The sequence below is a fragment of the Ictidomys tridecemlineatus genome, chromosome 3 (assembly GCF_052094955.1).
Source record: "Ictidomys tridecemlineatus isolate mIctTri1 chromosome 3, mIctTri1.hap1, whole genome shotgun sequence".
Classification (NCBI taxonomy): domain Eukaryota; kingdom Metazoa; phylum Chordata; class Mammalia; order Rodentia; family Sciuridae; genus Ictidomys; species Ictidomys tridecemlineatus.
Window position 1 is genome coordinate 113,891,620 of NC_135479.1, and position 22,901 is coordinate 113,914,520.

Genomic DNA, 22,901 nt, shown 5'->3' on the forward strand with positions numbered 1-22,901 from the left:
AGAAATTTGTGGTGAAAAGCAATGGTTGTTTAAATTGTATTGGCAAACTGATTATGATACATGTACTGAATTGACTAGACAAAAAGTGCCCTAACTCCTGGTCCAGTTCAGTTTTAGTGAGACATGCTATTATCTGATTTTAATCACAGAAACACAAACACGTATTATAAAATCACCGTAATAAGTTATTTAAGAAAATGAGTGAAACTGAATGATAGAACTCATAAAAAATGCTTCACACATACTTCGCAAAGACTATGTATGGCGCTTTTTAAAAGGCTTGTATTTGAAGAAAAACATACAACATATCTCTAAATACCCTGGTATGGTGCTCACAGAATTTTAAAACCTACTTACTCTGCATAATGAACTGTAAAAACACTTACAGGCGATACAAAGTAATATTTTTTATAGACAGGAGAGACCAAAAAGCTATTTCTAAAGTTATTGGCTTTGTAAAAATTCCATTGTTTGGAAGTTATAAATACACATACTTGAGAAATTTTTCTTTTAAAAAATATTTTATTTTACTGGTAGGAAACCCTCTAGGTTATGTCTTATGCTGGTTAATGTTTTATGCAAATGTGTGGGTTTTGTGGGGTTTTTTCTTCTTCCTGCATGGTGTGTGTGGCACAGGGAGGTGGATGGCTTTCCAGGCCCTCACACCTTGGGAAAAGTGCCACCTCTGGGAAGGGCACTGTAGCTTTCTATCAGGCCTTTTATCAAATAATCAGAGAAGTGGTCCTAGCTTTTTCTTTATCCTGACGTTATTTCTCATAGCAAAAGTACAAATTGGAAACAGCCTAAATATCCATCCAAGGGGAGAATGATTAAACCATTATATAATACATCTGTGGACTATTCTTAGGTGGTTAGGATTCATGTTTTTTGATAAATGTTTATTGTCAGGAGAATTGACGTTAAATGCTGTATATAGAGAATGATCCAAATTTATGAGAACACGAACCCATGGAAAATTGTAGTAGAAAGGACAGCTGTTGTTAACAGTGGCTGTGGGTGAGTATTTTTCTCCTTTATACGTTTCTGTCTTTTCCATATATATTGCCTTACAATTTTTCCTTGGAAAAGTTGTTAATGTAAAAAGTAGTAAGGTAGTGAATACCAGTGCGCAATTTTTGTCATTACTTAAAGTAGCCTTTGAGAATCTTCACTGTTCCCATGACAGTGAATACCAGTCTCACTGAACTTGCTCTTTTAATTGAAGTCCAATTTTCTCTGTTTTGTTGTGAATGTTGAACACAGTCCATCAATACTACCAAAACTTAAAAAAAAAAAAAACCTCAGTAATATGTCCCCTGAACATTTGTTTCCTTTGCCGGTCTTCAGAAATTCGATTTTCTCTTAGTCATTTTGCTAATATATCTCTGATTTTTGCCATGTTTTTCATAAACCTTTATAAAATAGGCCTCTGAACTAAGTGGAGTGACAGAGAATAGGGAAAAGATATAAGGAGGGAGATTCTAATAACAAATACAACCATGTATCCAACATCACTAGATGAAACTTCATGGAAATCATATTGAACACAGGTCTAAGTTCCCAATGGAAAGCTGGTAAATATTTAACAACTGGCTGTCTGAAATATAAAAAACCTGGGTTGTAGCGTTCGCCTATTTCCATGGTGTAATACTCCCACCGTGGTCATTTCAAGCAACCAATGTGATGTCAAATGGCTTACAAAATTCCTGAAAATTTAATGGTTGGTGTCCCAAGCTGGTAGTAATGGCTCCAACAAACCACTGGCTGACAAACATTGTGTTCTGAATACACAAAATGATTTCATGACCTTTACTTTCTCCTTCGATATTAAGAAATGATTGCTTTTCAGGTAGTGGTTTTACATTGCTCTTTCTAAAACAGCTAACCAGTTTGACCTTTATGGTTGAATTAACCAACAAATATCTCCAAACAACAAAAAATTGGCTATTTAGCTAGTCTAGTTTATTTTTAAGACAAAAATCAATTGTTTGAACCCATACAAGATTCAAAAAACTGACCAAAAAAAAAATATTGAGCTGGAAACAGAGCCTTATTTATCCTTTTTTTTCTAGAATTCATGTAAACTTCTGATCTAGAGGGATCGTTTGCTTCTTTTAACCAACTATAAGCTATTTTCAATTTCTACTACACCCACCACAAACCAGGGCTGGTGTTTTCTTTATGAGACATTGTTATTTAAAAAAAAAAAAGAAGAAAGAAAGGACAGTTATCTAAAGTAGAAGAAAAAGAAAAGATTATATGTAAAATCAACAATAGAAGTAGACGAATAAAAGGAAAAACTTAAGAAGAACAATTAAAAGTCCTCAGTACCTCCAAAAACAAAGAAGTGAGATGCAACAAAAAGCCTCTCTTTCTCTGAAGCCATTGCAAATCTGATTTTTAAAGTTGCCGTAAAATAAATTGTATTTAAATAATACATCGCCCATCCTTTCCCGCAGTGAGATGCATTTCCCTTACCAATCTGGTTCTCAGCAGGCGGGCCAGCCTGATGAAGTATCAGCAAAATGTCAGCTCCCACAGAGAAGTGCGACAGAGGCGACACTGAAGCAGTGACAGGCCTTTCAAGAAGCTATTGTGCAAATTCGGTTTTGAAATAGGGATGTGGTTGAGGACGAATGGGTATGTCATTACCAAGGCGTTCATCTCCCCATCATCAGGAGGCAGAGAAGGGAGTCCTGGAGCAGCTGAGGTGCAGACATTAAGTTGAGGGGTGGTAGAGCTGGTCTCGAGGAGATTTGTCTTTATATCTGTATTTTTAAAGAGTTAATATTCAAATTAGCTTGCCTTTTTAACATATGCACATTGAATGCAACCTAAGAGCAGTCTCACCCCTACTGGATGAGCTTCCATCCTGTCTGTTAGATCATTAAGAACAAAGTTCATCTTGTCATTCCTTAATAAGCCTCATTGTTATACTATACACAAGAAGTGACAATACCATAATGTTAAAGGCTCATCATCAACCTATCCCTCACCTCACATTGACCACTCTCACATAGAACCCACCTATTTAATCATAGGACCCACCACTGTGCTTCCAGAGATGACCCTCATACTTCAGCCCTGAATTCCCCCCAAGCACCACATACATTTAAAATATGGAATGACAAGAACCATAGTTCATTGTTCTTTACTAAATATCTTTTTTTTCATTATAATTGCTGGCTAAATTTCTTTAAGGATTTTTATTTTTTAGTCCTATGCAAACAAACCAAACCATGAAATTTCTTTCTTCCATAACATCACTGATCATAGTGCCTGATAATTAGTTGTCTGTTTGTGCATGATGAAGGCTATCATTTATTTTTTGGCACTTTTCAGCTCTCTCTGTACATGAGATGCTCTATTTGATGGGCTTGATTCAATTAAGAACATTCTTAACAACTTAGTAAAGAAGGTTGGGCTTTAAGTTTCAGAGAAATAACTCATCCAATACAAAGGAGACCTGAGAAACATCGAGATTACTGTATATTATCTGGATATCATGTGTCCTAGGTTGAATTATTAGACCTGTTAAGATGGTTCAAGGGGAGAGAGGAGAAGGAAGTTGTAGCTTATTCCCAGCACCATAGCTCTACTTGCCGCAGTCTGGCTGGGCACAAAATCAGGAGCCACTCACACCTTGTAGATTCAAACAGCAACTCTTTATTCTCGAACTGTCACCGGCACTCTACACGAATGTTCTGGGGAAATCCACACCTCCACTGGGCTCCGTATCCCAAAATACTCTCTGAATCTTGCAGAACTCAAGGAGCGGGCACGCCTGAGGCAGCAGAATACACCTTAAACCTGGAACCACCCTAAATCCAAGGAGCGCCCTAAACCCTGATCCGCCCTAAACCTGGATCTGCCCTGGTCCTTGAGCAAGGTCACCTTACATGCAATGTCACTGCAAATGACCTGAGTCTAAGACAAGCCCATTTCCACAATGGAGAGTCCTTCCTCTGAGCAACATGGGGTAGGCTGACAAAGAAATTTCCATGAGTCATTCCTACTGTAAGGGTAAAATTTCTAAGCTGATTCTAAGCCGCAAAGCCTGAATTAAAGTGTAAAAGACCGGGCATTGTAAAGTTTCCAAGCTGTAGGGCCTGAGTTAAAAAGTGAAGGACTAGGTATAGTTAAAATTCCTCTGCTACCCCCAGAACCTGTAATCCCTGTAGCTGTTAGAACAATACTGGAACTGCCCAGTAAATATTTCTCCTGATTCCCTGGGAATTGTCTAATAACCTGGGGTTCTGTGTAGTTTGTCACGTAGTTATTTAGGCCCTAAAACCAATCAGTTTAAATGTGTACCCCACTTAGGAGTGACCAATCACCCCTGCCCAGCCTGTTCCCGCCAATGAATGTACTACTAATCATGTCTCAGAGTTGTTCAATTTTCCCGTGCCTCATGATGATTTGTTCTGATGTATGCAAAGCCCCCCGCCCTCCCCAAAAAGTGTACTTAAGCTCTGCTTGACCTCTGCTCTGGGCTCTGGGCTGTTTTCCCTTCCTGAGTGAGCCTAGAGCCTCAGCGCACTGAATTAGGATCCTTCTCAATAAAAATACCTCCTGCTTATTGCATGAAGCTGGTCTCTTGTGGTCTCTTCCTCTGACGTTTCGTCAGACCCTTACACTACTTGGCAATGGCTCTCAGCATCCGCTGGATTCAACTTCCTTTCTTTAATTGCAGAAGCTTTTTCAATGTTTTAGAAGACTTACAATATCAGACAAGGGTAAAGTTTGTTTTTGTTGTGTTTTGTTTTATATTGGGGATTGAACCCAGGGGCACTTTACCACAGAACTACATCCTCAACCCGTTTTTATTTTTTATTTTTGAGACAGGGTCCCATTAAGTTGCTGAGGCTGGCTTTGAACTTGCAATCCTACCGTCTCAGCCTCCTGAGCCACTGGGATTGTAGGTGTGTACCACTGCACCCAGCTTGTGGTCAAGTTTTTATGATCCCTTAGCTTTTCTCTGAAGATTCTTGACTTATTTCCTTCTATACACACCTTCAGTGTATGCATTCTCTTCTTTAAAATAAAATAGCCATCTTAGATAAATGAATAAATGTCTCTGGCTCTTAGTGAAAAGAAAGCAAAGGAAAGTTTCAGTTAGGTAATGATATATATAATATATAGTTCAATGTGTAGTAAATAATAACATTATATGGTCAATAGAAGCTCATGTAGCATAGTGATAATACATTACTCAAAGCTCTTGTTAACTGAGCTCCAACTCTGTTATCTATGGTGCTGGGTGTTTTCCATTAGATTTCTTACTTAATCCTCAGAACAGGCATCTGAATTTGGTATTCATCTACCCTCATTTTATGAATGAGGAATCCAAATCAAGGGAACATTAAGTGACTTTGCTGCAATAATATAATTACTAATTCTGAACTAGAGAATCAGAGAAGCACATATGGACATGACACATTTGTGCAATGAAATAACATGTGGTATTGTAGCTACCTGCTTGGGAATTTTAGAGGAAAAGAAAAATTTTCATAAAAGTATTCCATAGAAAAACCAGAGTAGTCAAGTAGTTCAACGAATGTTTTTCTCTTTTGAACCCCACATATGTAGGCTGCCAAAAGTTGACACAGTCCAGAGCATTGTTGGAATGTCAAGGGCCAAGAGAGTGTTCTCAGTTTACTGAAGGAGAGAGGTCTTTTGTTTGTCTGTATGCAGCATGCCCAATCTAATTCTACAGCCGATGTTGCTACTGTATCTCACTGGTAATGACAGTTCTCAGAGGGACCATGATGCCAGCCAGTGTACCTGCCTGTCCAACTGGACCCAGACTGATGACAGATACTGTAAATCAGAAGCTGATCATAAATTCTGTTCTTCATCTAGCATAAATAACAACCTGAGGAATTTTCTCTACATTCTGCAGATGCTGAGTGGTCCCGATTCTCTTTGTTTTTATCTTAACTGTGTTTAAAATTCTCTTCGTGTGTTGGTAAATATTGTTGGCTAGCTGCCTCCAGTAATCCATGATTACTCTTGCTTCTGGCTTCCAGAGTCCTGTGTTGAATATCTGGCAGAGTATAAAATAAGTTCTGAGTCATCCAGAAGTTTTACCCTCTAATACACACACCTTTCATAGGGGTATAGGCACAAACCCTTTATGTGTTTTTAGTTGGGCTCATGGTCTACTGTGTCTTGCAATTTTTATCTACTTGGGACTGAATATTCATTTTTTACTTCTTTGGATTGTATTCATTCTTGTGCTATAATTCCTTAGTATGCAAATATATAAGGACCAGTCTGACATTAGAGGAAACTTCGTTCTCTGTAATTTGATTTTCCTTTTGCTGTTGTTGCCACTATATCCAAATATCATTGTTTCTTTTGCAAGCAGAGATTTTTAACAAGGTCCATATGGTGGAGAATTTTTCAGAATGCATTGAAGGTGAATAAAGTCTCTCGTCATAATATTCATTAAGGTTTAATTTTGTGATTATCTATTGAGACTTCTGTATCCCTTTGAATAGCCCTCAGCAAACCTTTTTTTTTTTTTTTGTAAGGGTCTGAGATATCCTGGTCTCAAAGAATGGTTGGGGGTGGTTTTGACATAATTTTTTTGATAATGGAACATCCTGGCCACCTGAAAGGTGGGACATAAAGTTGAAACAATAGTTTTTCTTAAGGGGATTCAATTAATTATGGCTGGGGGAGATTTTGACACACCAGGACCTCATCTTCCAGGTACTTGCCTGTCCCATAAGGCTCCCTGTGGTTTTCAGTCACTCTTCCTGCCCTTTCCCCATTCACCTACACTATGCGATCAAAACTTCAATTTCAAATCTAACTTAAAGCTTATTCCTTGTCTAGTGCAAGCCTAATGCACACTCAGAAGTGAGAAAGAGAAATGGTGGGGCTCTTTACTCTATCCTCGAACTGTTCTTGTTCTCTACCCTTTTGGGTGGCATTTGGCCTACAGAAAATATTCTATGGTTGATAGAAGTGACACTCTGTAGTCTGTCCTCTTCAAATGAAAGTTATATATCAGCTCATGGATCTCCCAGTTTCCAGAAGGCATAGACCAAGTTTTCAAAGTGGTTTTCTGAAAACCCTCTGCACCTGGCTTAAGGCAAGAAGAAAGTACTGTGTGGAGAGTGGAGAAGGAAGGTAGCAATCCTTGGACAACTGAATAATGCTATTTGGCATGGTAATGAACACCTGCACCTAGAAGCCAGACTTCCTAACCTCTTATACCCTGGCTTCTCTACTTCAGCTGTTTCATTAGGGAATTACTTAATTTGTCTTAATTTCCTCATCCATAAAATGGAATTAATAAAGCACTTATCAGATTCTCATAAAGATCAAATAGGTTAATATATGTTGTACCCTTGGAAGAGCATTTATTAGCACATAATTTAGACACAAAAAAAAATAGAAAAGAAAATACTAGATTAGCTCTTCTTAGCAAGACCCAAATAAATGATCTGTCCCACATTAAGTCTCCTATGCAAATCTGGGCGCAAAGAAAATTTCATTTTGTAGCCTGCTATATAGTCATTACTTTTTAAATCCTCATTATAATCTCATGAAGTAGATAATATTGTGATGTCATCTCCAGATAAGGGAAAGAGGCACGGGGAGGCTACTTGGTAAGTAAGAAAATTGGGATTGAAACCCAACAGTTTGATTCCAATGACTAATTTTAAGTACTATGAAATATTACCTATCAAAAAAACCCTATAAATTCAGAGAGAGAGAAAAAAAACAAAGTTTAATGAATACATGCATACAGAAGGTGAAAAACGACTAAAATGTTAAGCCATACAACAAAAAGAGAAGGTGATGTTAAAGACCAAAAATAAAAAATATTTGGTTAATGTGTTTGAGTTATGCTTAACAGGACATGCATGAACAATACTTTGTTGGAAAAATCAGAACCTAAGAATTCGAAAGAAAAGACAGAACTAGAAGTATGGGTAGGAGAACTATCCACATGGAGATGGGTTTGATGGGATGACTAAGCAGAAAATTCTAAGGGGAAGTCAGGAGGACTGTGAGCACCATCTCAGTGACTTCCTGAATTTGAGATGATGAAATTTCAGAAAGGGAGACCAGTGAATGAAACTAAGATTTACTTAGAGCAGAAGAAACTAAAAGCCAAATTTGGCTTGCAGGTGTGTTATAAATGGCAGGCAAATTCCTTTTAAATAGGTGACTCATTATTTTAAGATCAGAAGATATATGAACACTGGGCCTTATCCCTGGGTGGGTGTGAATAGCTCCTTTCACCAGCTGTTCAGGGGTGGGCACTCTCCAGGTGGGGTCGTCCCTAGGTGCTCTGGCAGGTTCACAGGCTGAGACTCCCCTGCTGACTCCTATGTGTTACTTGGCCCCTGGGACCTGTGTTTGTGGTTCCTGCTTTAGAAAAAGGGAAGAGGAAATAGAAAAACTCAGAGATGTGATTCCAGAGAAGAAAGCCTTTCAAGAAAAAAACTACAATCACAGTCTCACATACTGCTTAAGAAAAGAAAAGAAAAAAGAAGGACAAGTGAAGAACTTGAGATTTAGTACATAGTAGTTTTCGAAAAAAGAACAACAACAACAAAAGACACAACATGAAATGCAGGTTGGGATTAAAGGATGAATGGAAAGTAAAGAGATAAAAATAGCACCAATAGACTACTCTTTCAGAAAGTTTGATAGTGAACAATAAAAATGGTTGATTCTTTTTTTTTTTTTCTCTACTAACAGAATGCTTAAAATCTTCTTTTCTCAACAAGATACATTATCCCTCCTGGTCATCAGCATACATCACTTATCTACTTATTCAGTCTCGATCTCTCTTGTTTTAGAAGGTCATCATAGAAGGTTTCAGAAGCCATGAGAGTTTTTAGTGCTAAAATAAAGTCAAATATTCAAAAATTTCTTTCTACATGAAGCTTGCAAAGAAAATATTCAAATAATTCTACTGATGGATACTTCTAGAAATAATTTTCAACCCATTGAACTTTTCTCCCCATGTCACATTTAATATATCCACCCCCCATTTGCTCCCCACATACACACATGTCATATTTACATCAGGCATTCTAAGTAACAACTTTTGGTCATTTTAATGTCTCTAAAATTAAAGAATGCCTTACAACTGATAGCAATACATCGCTATATTTGTAATTTTCTAATATAATCCATTTTCTAGGAATACCTTGAAGGAAAGTGTTTATGACTACATTACAAATAATTTCAATCTCCTGGGCCCAGAGGGAGATAGAATGTGAAGGGAAAATCAGTTGAAGTATGTGTATTTAATCAATTTTCAAACAGTTTGAAGTGGCTCAATTTTAAATGCCTGATTGATCATAGTAGTTATTTTCAAGTTGAAATAAATAACTGCTTGTTGGCTTCAGAGACAATAGTGATACTCAGTCTGAGATATCTGTATTTGCTTTTTTTTTTCCCCTCTATAATAAAAATGACAGGTCCAAGAAACTGGAAAAAAAATATCCTTCTGCTATTTTAAGATGCTGTCGATCTTACTAACTGTGTTTTTGTGCCATCATTAATCAATTGTCTGAATACGGAGAAGAAAGGGAAGGAAGCCTGCAGACCACTTAATGTGCCTTCCTTTAGCGCAGTGGCAAAGTGCTCCGACTTCCTGCTTGTCTACCTTTGTGAGAGTATCCACATAATTGATGTGTTTTGGAAGCTCACCCTGCAACTTTTCAAATCTTGAAGAAGCAGCTCTGCAATGTCATTGAAATTGCTGATATATTCCCTCAGGGATAATGTGTGTGAGCTATCATCAGAAAATTACGTTTTATTATATGATAAAATCTGAAATATACCCATTACCTATTTCAACTGTAAGTTGTTCATTATTAATTTAAATTTAAGAGAATGCAAAACGAGAATGCTAACCCGTTCATATGTAGCATCCATAGAAGTTTGCATGGTATTAAAGGATGTCTATAATTTAAACCAAGATTAAGCAGCCTGATATACATCTCTATAATCATACCAAGGTAAAGAATTGTTTGATACTTCAGACTTTACAAAACATTTTCACATCTATTATTTTGTTCAAACATTGAAATTTTTTCCTAAGGAAAACAACAATGCCCACTTCAGTGTTACAGTACTATTGAAATGCTTTATTATTTCCATCAAACTTGAATTATGTGTTCTCTCTGGTAACTAATGTGCAGTCTTAAGATTTCATATCTTGGATTTCATACATTTTTCTTCTTCTAGGTGTTGGGAAATTTAAAATAAGACAAATCAATTGAAAACATGAAAAGAGTATGTATTAGATCATGAATAGCTCCAAGAGTGAGTGCCATGCAAACATTTGAAAAGCTACTCTTTACAGAGTTGCACATTCCCACATACTTGATATTCAAGCACATTACACTCCCAACAAGACAGTAAAATAGGACACTCACCTGTTCAGGGATAATTTTTCAAATTTTAATAATTTTATGAGTCCATGGCAAGCCCTTTTAAAACTATGCAAAGAATATTAATATTAATTAATATTAATTAGTGGTTAATTGCATGCCATATTTGAGGTCACAGAGTTTGAGTGGTTTTTGGTTATCTGAATTAGCATACATCTGCTCTAATAAGCATACATAGTACAAGGCTCTCTGCCTTCCTCATAACCCCAAATTCTTATGAACACACACACACACACACACACACACACACAGAAACATTAACTCAATAGTTTTTCACAAATGAAAAACATGATGGCAAGATGCATACAGGTAAAGAATTTTGGTATGGAGGAATGCTTTCAAGGTTCACTCCTTAACTTTATGTAACTTAGTTGGGTAAATCAAGGGTCAGTCAGAAGTCATGTCAGTTGAGAAGCCTTTAGTCTAAATCTGTGCAAGGCTGTCATGACGTGTGACCATGAAAGTAAGTTGAGCAAGAGTCTGGGAATAAGAAGATAAATTTAAAAATAGATATCTAAATAAAGAATAGAGGAGTTTTGAGAATCATAAGGAACTGGGCAAGGGAAATGGGAATGAGAAGAAAGTCCAGAGAAGTTTTTTGATTCTTAGAGAATTCTGACTTGGATGTGTTCATACAGCCACCAAAATAATAATAATAATAATAATAATAATAATAATAATAATAATAATGATAAATGTGGAAGTGAAACGGACTGCATTTGCCCCATCCTCCCAATTGGGAACACATTTTTCCTGCCAAGAGAAGGAAGCTAATGGGCTGGGACCCCCACACTGAGAGGCACCCAAGAAGATGGGAAAGATTGCCCATTCGCCTAACACAGGCTACCTAAATCTGCTTATGTATATTTCCTGCCTTCTCTCATTTTGCCCTTTATCAGGCCAACAAAATCTACACACATGTATCATTTGGCTTTTGTTGCTATAAATTGTAACCGATTCTGTGGGACCAGTAGGGAGAAGCAGCTGGACTGCTTCTCCCCAGTTTGATCAAACTGCCTGAAGTTCGCCATTCATTTTTCCATCTTTTGTCTATTTCCTGTGTAGGCGGGTAGCCCAATCCCAATAGCCCCAATCCAGGCAGTCCCTGGGCGAGGCTGTGGGTAACAGAAAGAAGTAGAAGAGATACATTTAAATTATTTTCTTGTTTTTTTTGTTTAAATCATTAATGTATTTCAAATGTGATCTCTGGTGAATTATATAATATTTCCCTCATCTTTCAAATCAACATAACCATACTACCCGTGTTGATGAATTGTTGTGAGGACCAGGGTTACTATCTAAAAAGAAGTTTGGCGCAGTAGATCCTCAAAAACTAGTAACTGTTATGATGACATTTAATTTTTTAAATATCTAGATACGATTTTCCAAGATCTTTTAAGTTTTAAAAAAAGATAATCTAGTGAACTATACTATTTGGTTTAGCATGATTATGTAAATTCCTAAAGTTGCCTTCACTTCCAATTTGGGGGAAATTACAGTTTCTCTGCCTTTCAAAGGGTATATTTCTTTTATCGTAGGTGCTTATGCATCTGTCCCGAAAGGTTTACTGGTTTCTTTTTGGCGTTAAAAATATATATATATATATATATATATATATATATATATATATATATATATATATATATATATACTTTGGGGGAAATTACACTTCCTTCTTGGAATCCTGGAACTTGAATTAAAGAGTCTGCCAGTCAGCATCGCCTGTTTTCCCTTGGTCCTGGCATACAGCACATAAATTGGTTTCCAAGGCAAAGCATTCAATAATCTGTATGCAAAGTAGTATTTTTACATAGCTCTGAATGTCATATCCAAATGTAAAGCTGCCTGTTGCCTCAAGTGTGAAATTCATTCTCATTTAAATTTTATGTTTCTTTGCAACTAGTGATGCTGGTATTTGGGGACTGGGCTATGGAAACACATGTGACAGTGCTTAAAAGCAGTAATAGCTGTGACCCTTCCCACTGTTGCTTGTCTCCATGAAGAGGATTTCATGCGGAAGCTACCCTTGAGCCAAAGCAGTAAATCTGCAGGAGTCAAGGGAATAGAAATGTTTATTTTTTTTGTCTTGATGATATTTTACAATCTCTTCCAAGTTGTAGATTTTCCAATATGTTGTGAGCACCAGTGTTTTTAGAGAGCCCATGTTTAACATTATATCATTTGAATTCAAATATGTAATAGATTGTATACCAGGTTATTTTCAGATTTCTTTGCTTGTGAAAGGTCTGTTTGCTTATCAATTAGAGTTTGGTTTTTCAGGGAGAAAGACTATTAGGTGTTCCTCTTTGTTCACTTAAGTTGTGAGACAAGTGATCACAGTTGATCCCTGACCATGATGATTGAAAGATGCTAGTCATTTTTTTCTGAACACAATTCATTTTGAGCTTTTGACATTGATTTCAGTTCAAAGTACCAGTTGAGGATGAAATGGTGAAGGTTTGCCTGTTCATGATGCAACCCACTTTTCATCTGGATCCCATGCTAGATCACTTTTAATCTTCCCACTGCTTTTCTGTACTGGCTGCTGCTCCTTTGAACTACTGTTTCTAATGCAGAGGGTCAACAGCTAGAAACTAATGTCTCTGTGGTTAGAAGCAGACCTCTCATTTAGGTAAAGGGCTACACCAGAAACCTGGATTTCTAAAGCCATTACTTATCATAATTGTTCAGGGTACTAAGAACTGCATATCACATGATATAGCAAAAATGATAATGATGGCAATAATACAGAATTTTAAAAAGAATGTGAAAAATATTCTTTTCTTAGATAGGTGACTCACCATAAAAGTAACCAAGAACTGTAGCTATTACTGTGTCTCACACTGCCCCAAAATGTAATGCAATGAAACACTAGCTGTAATTTCTCAAGAGAACGTGCATAGACTAGGTAGTTGTGTTGGTGTAGACCTGGATCATTTCAACTCTCTCATGTCTGTAGTCAGCTGGCAGGTTGGCTGTAGTTGCCTGAACCACGGTGGCCTCCTACTGCCTATCTCAGAATTGGCCCACAGTTACTTCTGCCATGGTCTACTGGCCAAAGCAAGTCAGCCAGCTCAGGATCAAGGGGTAAGGAAATAAACTCCAGCACTTCAAGGGAAGAGCTGAAAAGTTACATTTCAAAGGGAAGGGTTACAGGGCTGGATGGAGGATTGAGGCCAGTTTTATAGTCAATTTTCCCAATTGCTTCCCAGATTGTGAAAAGCAGTATTGTTGGCCCTTCAAATATCAAATCTTGCCAACACACTCTTGGTAAGCTCCATGGGTCAAAAGTGAGACGTGAGGTCTGAAATGATCTCTAACCTTCAGTGAATTATTCTATTTACATTTGAGAAAAATTAATAGACAACTTCATATTGTTGTTTTGCACAAATTAAAACACTTTTGCAACATTTGGTTTAAAGTAGTTGTGGTTTTCCTGTTTCATGTAATTTTCATTTTTATAATAGCATATTCTGAAAGTGGTTTTTTTCTTGTCTATTTTCTTTCATATACATGTGTTTATATTTGCATATGTGAATGGATTGTGTATTATATAGAGAGATATATAGATATATACAGATGCATTTGTGTTTTAAGCATATGGATATACCTGTCTATATAATATCCATTTTTCTAGTTCACTTCTGCCAGCACTCCAGTGTCTTTGTTATTCTTTGGTCCCCTGAACTACCAAATTATGGTTATATTTTGAGGATGCTGATTACTCTAAAGGTGTCTCTGCCCAGAGGAGGACAAGCTTCCTGCCTCACAGGGGCCAGCTAGTTATTTTACAAAGGAGAAATCTAGGTGGCGATGTTGATAAGTATGTTCACACATCTGTTCATGTGGTAGTTCCTAGGGAAATTTCAGTGCCTCAGCATTAGGGGACTCGAAATCTGGCCCATAATTTTGCACCTGGGGTAGCTGCATTTATAATCCTTCATTGGGTGGAGTGTTGTCATCTCCATTAAGAATTTAATGAGTACCCACAGGCCTACCTAATGCACAGAACACAGGTAGCCACATCCTCTGCCCAGCAAGCTGCTGTGTGATTACAGGGCTGCTGGTGTGTGCAAAGAGCTGGGACCTCCCTGTGTTTACTTAGTTCATAAATCCAGACACAGACTTCACTTTGGGGCTCATATTATTAAGAGGAGACTACAGAGGAAAAATAAACCCCATTTGGTAAAGTAAATGGTATGCCTGCTTCTGTAGCTACCCGTGGTTTATTACTGCTGTATGTTATTTCCGGCAGTACTTATAACAGTGATCATAAGGGACCTTTAAAGACTTGCTGATGCCTCTTGGGCAGTTTCAGAATAATACAGTTTATAAATAATTCTGCCTATATGTCTATGTCTTCAGGATTCCTTTTGCCTTGCTCTGTTTGTTATGAGTATATTTGCATGGAAACAGGTTATTTGGAGATCTGTCCTTTGAGAGCGCTTGCTTATTCTTCCCTCCAACTCAGAATCATGTTTTCCATGCTGTAGTCATTTCCACACCAAGTGAAGATTTGTGAACCAACTGTACCCAGGGATGCAACATAGAAACAGATAAAGTTCTAAGAAACCAATGTGATCTTACTGGGATTTGTTTTGTTGCCTTATTTTTAAAACTTGCTTACTGTTCTTGGAGGATTTGAAGTTGACTATTTGGACTCTGGTTTAAGTACATGGGTGTGGAGGGGACATGTTTTCATTAGAATGACATTTAATTGGGCAACAAGTGTATATGTTATATTTTCTATAGATGTGTCGCTTCTTCCTGCAGCAGAAGTTATATGCTGAAGGCAGCAAACTCTAGGTGTTTATTTTTTATTTTCTAAAGATAGTTAAAATAAGAGCTTCTATATTTAAGCTTTATTTGTTTGGTCCTTTTTAAGAGAAGTTCATAAAAGCACCAAATATCCTGTGTGTATGCAATTAAGCTGTGATTTCCATTTGGAATTCAAAAGCAAAAGTATTTATCCAGCTTGCAAAAAGTATCTACATTTTTTAAAATATTTTTTTAGTTGTCAATGGGCTTTATTTATTTCTATGCGGTGCTAAGAATTGCACCCAGTGCCTCACACATGCTAGACAAGCGCTCTACCACTGAGCCACAATCCCAGCCCTATCTGCAGTTTTACTCCTTTGTTTTACAAATTATTATCACCAGGATACCTGTTGAAAATACATATTCTTGGCCTGTTATCAGTCCTGCTGAATCAGAGTCCCTAGGAGTAGAGGCAGAGTATCCCCATTTTAAGTCAATCCCCTAGGTATTTCACATACACATTAAAGTTCAAGAAACACTGCTAAGCTTGTTGCAAAATTAATTAATTATTGGGAAACTAAATAGTGGGTCCTCATTAATTTAATTCCTTAGAGAATTATCTTCATGGCACAATGATTCACTATTTTGTGCTTGATTTTTTAAAATCAAAAAGTCAGTATAAGAAAACAAACAAACAAACAAAAAGAATCAGTATAAGAAAGGGCAACATATAAAGTGAATCTGTACTTTTAAGAAACTAAAATAGTAGTTCACTGTGTTATTCAGAGGCCCTCAAAAATTCTCAATAGTTTTTTTCCAACCTAAATAAACTGCTTAATGAATCATATCATACACATATAGAAGATGAATGAATCAGAAGCATACAGCAGGATAATTTATTTTCAAAATGAAAACATCTGTGTCACCAGCACTCAGATCAACAAACAGAACATTATTAATACTCTCTAGAAGCCCCATGGGCCTCATGCAAGGATCACCACCATCCTCATTTGGATCCCTGTAAATTAGTGTATAATGATATGCTCTATAGTGTTCAGGTTTTTTCACTAAACATCCTTGTCAGATTTATCTGTAATGTCACATGTGGTGGTAATTTATTCATTTCCATTGCTATTTAGCATTTCATCTTACGATTTTCCCACAATACTCCATTCTGTTGTTCGTGAAAATACTAGTTACCTATTGCTGCATAACAAAGTATCCCAAGTTTGCAACAAAATTTGTTCAAAGAATGAACATTATCTCACACAGCTTCTAAGTGTCAGGAGTGGGTGAATGGCTTGGTCCATAGAGGTTCTGGTTCACAGTCTCTCATGAGATTATGTTTAAGTTACCAAGCAGGCTGGGTCTCTGAAGACTTGCTTGAGGCAATGTGCTTCACTCTTGTGGTATTAGCCAGAGGCTTCAGCTCCACTTGGGCCTCTTCATAGGGCTTCTCATGATGTGGTTTACCTTGAGGCTTTAGAGTAGATTTTGGTGTTTGGCCGATATAAATAATGCTGCCTTGAACATTCCTTTACATACATTCCATAAATACATTCTGCATTTCTGTTAGGTCTATATCTAATAGTGAAATTCCTGCATCATATGTTATACAGAATCTACCTTTAGTAAGACGCTACCAAAGAGATTTAGAAAAGTGCTTTTATAAATGTATAGGTTTACAAACAACTTGTTCCATCCTTAAAAACATTTGATATTGTGTATATTTTTCATTCTGGCTATTCTGGAGATGGGGATTTTATAACGGTATCACATTGTGATTTCAATTTGTACTCCTCTGATAATTTTTTGTGTATGTCATTTGTGTTTTCTGTTTTGTGAAATCCCTATTCTAGTAGCATGTTTACAGTAGGCTGCCCATTTTTTTTTATTATTGGTCTACAGAGGTTCTTCCTATGTTCTGATTATGGTCCTCACATTTCACTTTGTTAATCATATCTTTGGATGAACAAAAGTTCTTAGTTATAATATGGTCCAAATTATCATTGTTTTTTCTTTTCTCTTTGGGTTTAAATTTTGAGCTTTGTTGAGAATCTTTTGCTTATTTAAGATAAAGAACACATTTGCTTATGTTTTCTTCTAGAAGTTACATTGTCTTACCTTTCACATTTACATCTACCATCCATCAAACTGCATACATGAAGGATAGTATGTCTTGCCTCAAAGGGTTTATAATAGGAATTCAAATGTGGTCTTGCAATTAAAAAACAATCAGTGCAGTGTACTACATTATCAGGGGGGGAGGACGAAATTATATGATCATATTAATAGGTGCAGAAAGGTATGTGATAAAATTCAATACTCATTATAATAAAACACAGCCATACATGCATGCACATATATATTCTCTCAGCAAATTAGGAAAAGAGCATCATAAATCTGATTTTTATAGATAAATTTCATAAAATTCAAATCAAATTAAAAAACACATTGTTAGAGGACAAAATTCTGATTTTAAAAATCCTATGAACTTACATACAACAACCACTGGCAATAAAATGCTGAAACCATTCCTTGAGAAAAGGGGAACAGGACAGGGACACTGTTCCCAACACTTCTTTTCACCATTGTATGGTCATCAATGCTACATCTAGTGGAGCAAGTCACAAAGAGACCTACAGGAAAGGAAGATGTAAAACTACCATTATTCTTAGATGACATGATTATTTGTCTAGGAAGTCTAAAAGAAACTACTTATTATTAGAACCAATTGGTAACTTTAGCAAGGTCATTGGATACTGTGTCAATAAACAGTCTAATATTTGTACATCAGAAATGGGTAGAAGGGGTTTTTAAGATACCACTTATAATCACATTAGAGAATAACAAATGTCAAAAAAATAGATAACAAGATTCATAATGCCTGTAATTTGAAAATACACTATATTAGTGAAAGACATGAAAGAACCCCTAAGAAAATTGAAGCATATACTGTAGTTATAGATTGGAAGATTCGATCCAAAGTGATTTATAGCTCCAACTCAAACATAATCAAGATCCCCACAGTATTTTGGAATCACCAAGCTCACTCTAAAATGTATTTGGAAAGGAAAAGTTTCGAAAAGAGCCAAGACAATTTTGAAGAATAAGAATAGAGCCACCAAACTTACACTACTATAAGATTCTTTAGTGATTAAGATAATTTGCTGTTGAGTCAAATGTACTACTAGAAGATAGTAAAAACTAGCGAAAATGACCCACTAATATAGTTAGTTGATTTATGACAGAGATTATCCTACAGTGCTGTAAATATGTGAAGGTATTTTCAATTAATGGTTCTGGGACCAATGAATATTCATACAGAGGAAGATATTTCTCTTAACCCTTACCTCACACCACACAAAAGTCAAAGATATGTGTCTTTTCTTAAAAATTAGGATTCTTTTAGTTAGAAAATTGGATTTTTATTTGTTTATTTGTTTTCTTTTGCTACTAGAAATACAACTACAGCACATATGATTTTAGCAGTTTTCTGTAGGAAAAAAACACGATTGGATACTGTTCTCTTTTTCCTTTTATTACATGGCTATTGTTCTTCTATACATGCTTTAAAGATTCTATTTTATGGGTCTCTCCTTCTTGTGTAAATTATTTTAATCATTTTTAAAATAGAGCTAAATAATGAATAAATCAATCAATGAGGCAAGTTAAACCTCTTTTGAATTTTGAAGCCTGATTGAATTGTCAAAAAGAATTATAGTGCATATAGTAATCTTAGTAATTATGCTTTGATAAAATTATAACTGTCCAACATCATATTGCTAATACATATTATGCATATAAATATTACATAGAATATTCTTTAAATGTTAACATATGCATCTGTATTCAAAATAAGTAGCATTTACATAGAGAAAGAGACGACTTTTTATAAACTGAATGTAATATATATTTGGATTAAAAAAAAAGATAGCGTGTTCCTTTTCAGGAAACATTGTCTGGATGTGAAAATATCTTTCTCCTATGGAAAGAGTACATAGGAGGGAAGGAATAACCATCTCGAAGGTGAGGAGTGTAATGACAGAAAGCAGTTTTAAATGCTGTTGATAACTATGTACAAGGATTTATGGTTATTAGACCTACCTGCACAGGAATCCCAGCTTTGCTACTGTGTAGTCTTGGGCAAGTTATTTGATCTTCTTAAGACTCAGTTGCTTTATATCTGAAATGGGGATAATAATACCTACCTCACATAAGCTTGATGCTATAAATGGCTGAATGTATACATGATACAGATTTTATGCAGAGTGTAATTAAAAAACTTTAATACCCACCCTTTACAGACTTGATTTCAAGATTTGGAAGAAAATAAAACTAGACACCTCTATGCAATAAGCAGAATGAATATGTAATAGATCAACCAGGAGAACAGGTGACAAACCTGGATGATGTGGGGTAAATAAGGAATTCTGAGTACTGTGTGCAGCCCATCAATTGCAATGAGGATCTGGGGAGTTGTAACCTCTGTGACCGTAGCCACGGCTGCTGTACTGTGGAGCACCACAGTGCCCACGGGCTCTCTGAACGCCCATTCCACCTAACTCACGTGGCAATAAAGTGCAGCACACAGTACCCATGTCAGAGCAATAGCTCCATCCCCAAAATAACATTGCAATGGCATCTCTAATCTGCATCGGAGGTGATGATTTCAGACCTCAAGTCTTCTCTTTTTCTAGGTTAATAGACTTTACCCCTCAGATCTCTGCATTTGGGGAAATATGTCACCATGTATTCTCAGAGTACTTTGTCTGACTCAGAATGCCCAGAGGGAAACTTTGATCCAAAATGTAAGTTCAGCATCAAGAACCAGAATCCATGTCAGTGGTGATGTAAGAAGTCTGTACATATTCAGGAGGATGTAGAGGGACACCTTATGTCCCTCTTTTCTGCATTTTTTCTTTGTTTTCTTTTCATCTGTTTGTTTGGTTTTTGTTTGTTGTTGCTATTAGCCTGGGTGCTCGTGTTTGGGGGTCCTTTTATCTTTGGCAAAGGTAGACTTTGAATTCGGGATTGCAAAGCAAATTTCTAGGTCCATTCTAGGTCCAGAAGAGATTCTGTTGACATGCTTATCTATTGGTACTTGCTGTGGTATTATTTGGTTTTTGTGTTGCTTGGATGATCAAAGCACTATATCAAGATGCAATTACAAAGAAGTTGGCATTTTAAGCCAGCCCACCAACTCCAGGAAACTACCATTTCTGCTAATAGTAACAAATATTCTGTCGTAGGACAGGAATTGGAATCACTAACTGTAATCTCCCATCAAAGGCTGTGCCAACTCTTCCCTCTCTAACTTCACTTTGACAGTACCCTGATCTAAGAATTCTGTGCTTATCTTAGAGTTGCGCAGATTATAGCGTCTACCTTAACAGCAATTTAGTAAATCAGAATACACTAAAGACTCAATGCCATCTTAAAAATCTCACTTAGAGATACGAAGGACCCAAGTAGATAATTTAGTAGAAAAAAATCAAAAGCTGAATTTTACTTTTTGCAAGAAACATAGAGGCATGTAAATATCTAAAATTAAAAATGCTAGAGAAAAGAATTCACTTTTCAAAAATGATTTAAGTGTAGAAGTGAATTTGCTATCACACAGTAATCTGCTAAACTGAAGCGGGAGTTATTTTTGATTGAATTTGTTACATAGCTCATGCAAGAAATGATCTGTTGCTTGCTCTTGTGAAGTTGTTTTCACACTATGAAACGGCAGAGGAGAAGAATGCTTTCTGTCTCAGGCATTGTAAAAATATTGAAAGCTCTGACTGAAGTTTTTGTAAAGGTATCTAGCTACAACTTGTCATTTATACTTTATGGGCCAATAATTGTTATGCCAAAATTGCAGATGCTTAGCTTTCAGAATTATCTCTTAATTTATAATGGGTTCAGAGACCCAGTTCTGCAATCCTGAGACTGCCACTCATGTGATTACAGCGCCACCGTGTGGTTTTAAAGAACCTTTTCAATTAAAAGAAAATCAAAGAAACGGTCTCACCAAAAAAAAAGAAGAAAGAAAGAAAAGAAAAAAGAAAGGAAAAGAAAAAGAAAGAAAGAACAAAAAATAATAATTCAAGTATTTTTAGCTATTTTTGTTGTTTACCCTGTGTTATAATGGCACATAGAGTGCATGGATTATTTCAGAAGGTAGAGCAGAGGAGACCTTGAAAGAGGTAGAAATATGGGCTTCATGAATTCAGTTTCTTTCCAGTGAATGCCATCAGGACCTTTGCTAAAAGACGCTGCTTTAATTAAATTTTTCTATATAAATTGAGCATTTCCAGTGTCTAGAAAATCTAGAAAAAAAAATCTTTATAGGTATTATTAGGCATTGGCCAGTTCACACACCAACACATCATCACCCTGTGTGAATTTGTTAGAAATGTAAAATTTTCAGCTCCATCTCACCTACATAATCAAAAACTTCAGAGGTAATGCCCTTAAATCTGTGTTTTAAAAGTCTTCCCAGTGATACTGGTGCTAGTTGAAGCTGGAGAATGATGGTCATGGACTCTCACACCTTCTTGGGGTAGATAAACACATACTTCCCTAGGTAGTGCTAAATTTGGCCACCTGCTCCTGGCCACTGAAGAGTGCACAGGAAAAAGGAAGACAAGGGTCCCCATTGCCCTCAATTGGGTCATCCAGCAAACTAAAACCCTCCTTGGGAAGCAGAGTACCTGTGAGTGTTTTCTTTCTTTTTTTTTTTTTTTTTAAAGAGGTAGAGAGGTAGAGAGAGAGAGAGAATTTTAATATTTATTATTTAGTTATCAGCGGGTACAGCATCCTTGTTTGTATGTGGTGCTGAGGATCGAACCCGGGCCGCACGCATGCCAGGCGAGCGCGCTACCGCTTGAGCCACATCCCCAGCCCCTGTGAGTGTTTTCATTCCCATCAAAGGCTGTGCCAACTCTTCCCTCTCTAACTCCACCTCAGAGAGTTGCTGTACTCAATCGGGAATAAATTTTTCAGACTTTTGGGATTATTGAAGCAGGAGTCAATTATGACCAAATATTACACATCAGACATTAAAATATGGTTTTGAAAAAGAAAAGTAAAAAATGTGAAAGACCTCTAGGCTTTAGAAAAATATTTGGAATAAAGGGTGGAATGAATTGGCAATCCCCTCTCCTGTCACAGGGGCTATTCATTAAACTACTTCCCATCTTTCCCATCTGTAGTCTAGCCATACAGGAAGGATAGCCCTATAATCAGGATTCCTGACATGACTAAGATGAAAAACTAAAACTCACAGGTTTCATGTGAAATATTCCATTTGTAAGTGTGAATTCAATTTTCAGTGAAGGTTTCATTTGAAAAATAAATTTGATTCTGTCCACTGTCCTCTGATTGTGCTTTCTGGAATGGACAGCTACTAAAACTTGTATATCAACCTCACAGGTTTTGTACTGAAACAAATTCTATGCACGTGTTCTCATCTCCGTATGTGTAAATATCTATATGCAAAGCACAGGCTCCCAGCATCTCAACACATGAAGGAAGTTATCGTGTTCAGCAATAACCTGAACAGAGTTCAAGAATCTGAAAGGTACTTGAGATCAAAAACGCACACCCACAAAGTACCATGTTTAAGGGGGGAAAGAAAGCATGATATTTCTACTAAAGTGAAATGTGCTTTCATGACATTTTAAGATCCTACTAATTTCACAACACATATAGAATAAAAATATG

At 36.5% G+C, this 22,901-nt stretch overlaps 1 protein-coding gene across 6 annotated transcripts in view; it reads left to right on the forward strand.

Annotated features, from left to right (window-relative positions):
- The window catches only part of LOC101973364 (EGF-like and EMI domain-containing protein 1), a 616,632-nt gene that overhangs the window by 532,017 nt on the left and 61,714 nt on the right, over window positions 1-22,901 (forward strand). The window lies entirely within an intron of this gene.